The sequence below is a fragment of the Hemibagrus wyckioides genome, unplaced genomic scaffold, assembly GCF_019097595.1.
Source record: "Hemibagrus wyckioides isolate EC202008001 unplaced genomic scaffold, SWU_Hwy_1.0 Contig10, whole genome shotgun sequence".
NCBI lineage: Eukaryota > Metazoa > Chordata > Actinopteri > Siluriformes > Bagridae > Hemibagrus > Hemibagrus wyckioides.
Genome location: NW_026690770.1, coordinates 485,815 through 489,515, shown reverse-complemented (window position 1 = coordinate 489,515; position 3,701 = coordinate 485,815). Strand labels below are relative to the sequence as shown.

The 3,701-nt window shown below is 39.6% G+C and overlaps 1 non-coding gene across 1 annotated transcript; it reads right to left on the bottom strand.

Annotated features, from left to right (window-relative positions):
- Window positions 1-2,370: 2,370 nt before the first annotated feature.
- Window positions 2,371-2,443, bottom strand: trnaf-gaa (transfer RNA phenylalanine (anticodon GAA)). The gene has a single exon. It is a non-coding gene; the product is annotated as a tRNA-Phe (tRNA).
- Between the last annotated feature and the right edge of the window lie 1,258 nt (window positions 2,444-3,701).

The following is a 3,701-nucleotide window of genomic DNA, read 5'->3' as shown; positions in this document are numbered from 1 at the left end:
ACACCGTCCACAATTTACAAATATTTTTTCTTTATATTTTGAAGAAACCTGACATTTTTTCAGAATGACGTGACAAACCTGAGAGAACATCATTTTAAGATTCTGCACATGCATTTAACATCAAAGTACTATATCTCTATTAATTAAATTAACATCTAATAATCATGAGTTTCAGTAATGATATATAGGTTTCAGTAATGAGGTTAATTATTTGGGTAATGATAATAAGTATACTAGTCTGAGATTTATACTGAGCCTTGTATACTTTTTCTTATACCTTGTATAAGAAAAACATTAAAACAGGAATAAACAGGACAACATTTCAACGTTTACCTAAAAAACATGAAGCATTTTACCATGGCACTAAAAAATAACTGACCACTGTCTTTTTTTCTTTTCATGTTGCTTCTTAGTCAGCTCTTCAGTTTTCTTTATTTTTCCAGTTTGTTTTCGTTTTTGATTCCTGGAAGCGGAAAGAAAGCATTACATTAAATTAGTCTCATAACATGGGGGAAAAACATTTTATGTATACATCATCATATAGTATAGAATTGATGCTTACTCTGTGTGTGTGTGTGTGTGTGTGTGTGTGTGTGTGTGTGTGTGAGTGTGTGTGTGTGTGTGTGTGTGTGTTCTATACTGGGCCTGAAGTTGTGGGGTGGGGTAGAGCTTAATTTTAGTCTTTGAAATGAATTGAAAAGTAAAGTAAAAAAGAAAATAAAAAAACAAACAAATTACTAACAGAAGAACAAATAACTGTTTATTTATTATGTAATTAAATTACTAAATTATAACAAAATTGTGCAGCAAATTTATTAGGCTGCTGTCACTTTAAGAATCACACGACCTCCATGCCTTAGTGTGGCGGGAATTTCCCCCAGTATGAACAGTCCACTCAGTCCAGCACCAAAGTCCTGTTATAGTAGTGGCTAAAGGGTTGTGTGTGTGTGTGTGTGTGTGTGTGTGTGTATACTCTCATGTACATTTCCTAACACTGTAGGGTGTTTATTGCTAATTACACCTGCTGTAACATCTCCAAACCTAACCTCTCTCTCTCTCTCCTAACCTCCCTCTTCTGTACTCCTCCAGCAGTTCTGGGTTTCTGTAGAATTTTTCCCTGAAATTTGTCACCCTAACCTTTGCTAAAGCTTTTTTTCACACTTGCTGATTGTCTACAATGAAACAAATCATAAAGCAAAATATCAATATTTAGGAAATTTGAAATTAATATTAAATTCATAAGAGATATTTAAAGTTCTCTTTACCACAACTGGCCTTAAATGGTTGCGGCGTATGAGAATGGTGTGTTGCGGAGGATGAGGTGCCTCAAGATGTTTTGCTAACAATAGAGAAGCCATGATGGTTTTACTCATTATATATATATATATATATATATATATATATATATATATATATATATATATATATATATATAGAGAGAGAGAGAGAGAGAGAGAGAGAGAGAGAGAGAGAGAGAGAGAGAGAGAGAATTTATTTTTTTAAATTCATGATTGGCATGGATATGGAACAGAATAATACATGAGACCATTCAGCAACAAATCTTTATAATCTTTATAATTGTGCTACCACCGTTTTGTCACAGCGGCGAGAGACTGCTAGTTTTGTTCCGGAAATTATTCATTTACTAAATAAGCACTGAGCGGGAACATGCACTAGGAGAATATTAAGAACAAAAGGCCACCCTGGCAGCGGTGGGATTTGAACCCACACCTCCAAAGAGTTGAAATGTGGATTGGCTGTCCATATCCTCCACCTCCTGTTGAGGCGGCTTATTCATATGAACTTACAGCATGTGTGTCCAACCAGCATGGGAATGCAGCCCAAGGTTGTGAAACACTTATGCCGAGTTCACACTGCACGATTTTCAAAGTAGTCGGATCACTGTTGTTTTCACGCTGCACGACTGTCTGGGGGAGCATTCAGTTGCTGCTGTGTGGCGCATAGCGGTAAAGAGGAAGCACACGCACGACAAGGGTGGGACTGGAACCCACGCGTGCAGAGCACAAAGGATTAGCAGTCCATCGCCTTAACCTCTCGGCCACCTCGTCGGGTGGCAGCGCTTCCAAGGAGCCTTGTCAAAAGCAGGGGTTTTCTAATGGCGTGCAGGCTAGGAGGCTACCTTGCCAATGATTTGTATGCAGGTATTGAGGCATGCGGTCACGTAAACTGAAGGGTGCAGGCTAAGCATTCAACGAGAACCTAAGAGTTCTGTAGCATCCTAGTTTTTTCGCTCTCGTCTCAGACCAGGGGGCTTTCAGACCTTTATCCTGCACCATTTCCACGTTTTGCTGTTTTCAAGTCTGAGGCATAAGTTGCAGAACTGCGCAGGTTGACTACACTGCCTCCAGCTGCCGAAACCCGGGATCGAACCAGGGACCTTTAGATCTTCAGTCTAACGCTCTCCCAACTGAGCTATTTCGGCACCTCTACCAGGCCTCTCCCGTACGTGTGAGTGATCAGGTTTTTGTCGGCACGACTGCGCACCACGTCCAGACCAGTGAGGCAAACTTCTTCAGAAAGCGGTAGAGCTTTTTCCTTAAGGGCATAGACAGAAGGCATGGTTGCCTTACACCACTCAAATCCCACGCTACCTGAGGGCGCCGGTGGGGTTACGCGTGTGTGGTAAGAAGATGACCGAGTCATTCGGCCAGACAAGGAGGAAGCCTGGCACGGGCACTACAAATGGTCTGCCGTGCGACTAACACGCCTTCCGCTTCACCAGCTCTACAGGAGACATCTAACCATTCCCAAGGAAGGAGGAAGCTCGGCCTTGGCTCGCGGCAGGTCACTGACCTTGAATGGTCTCGGCTTAAGGCCCCGTGGTCAACCGCCACCCCTGTAGCCATGGGCGGAAGGAACGCTTCTGCTTAAAGAAGAATAAGAAATGTGTTTGAATCCACATTTTCTAAAGGTGACTATATTATTATTACTATTATTTTTAAAATTATTTTTTAACCAGTCTGCTCTGATAAAAATATTCAGCCTGATCTACCTAATAAAAATAATTATGTAGTTCAAGTAAGACTAGTCTTTGTATTTATTACTTAATTTTCTATATGTAAGAAATACTTCTTGCTCTTAATTTCTGCATTTCCTTAGTCATTGTTTTGGGTTTGCTCTACTTAACTTTGAGAGTTTTAAAAGTGTATTTTTATTGAAACTTAAACCTAATTTTTTTTAAAGCTTCCATATTACTTAACTTTGAGTGGACCCTACTTTGTTTTTCTAAATGTACTAGTCACATTTGAAAGTTACATTTACTCCCATTTTCTGGTCAGGAACTAGGCATTTCCTATGCATTACAGGTAAAATATGAATTGTGTAATTATGCATTTTGAAATGCAACTTCACCCAGCACAAGAATAAAAGGAAGGAGATTTTTTATTATATGCACACACTCATGAACAGTCAGTTCTTCCAAAATGCACTTGGTCCTGAATTTACACAACATGAAATAAAGTAAATACCAGATTTAACAAAACAACAACCACAGAGTAGTGCGACATGCATTGGGAGAACCTGAGAAAATGCTGTTTAACATGAACAACTGTAAAACAGGGAGCTTACTGTGACTACCTTCACTGACATCTGTATGGCTTTTAGGTTTGCAAGCTGACCTTGAGACTATGTACCTTAGAGCAAATGTTTTGTTCACATCCTGATTTTAGCACAGGGTTCTC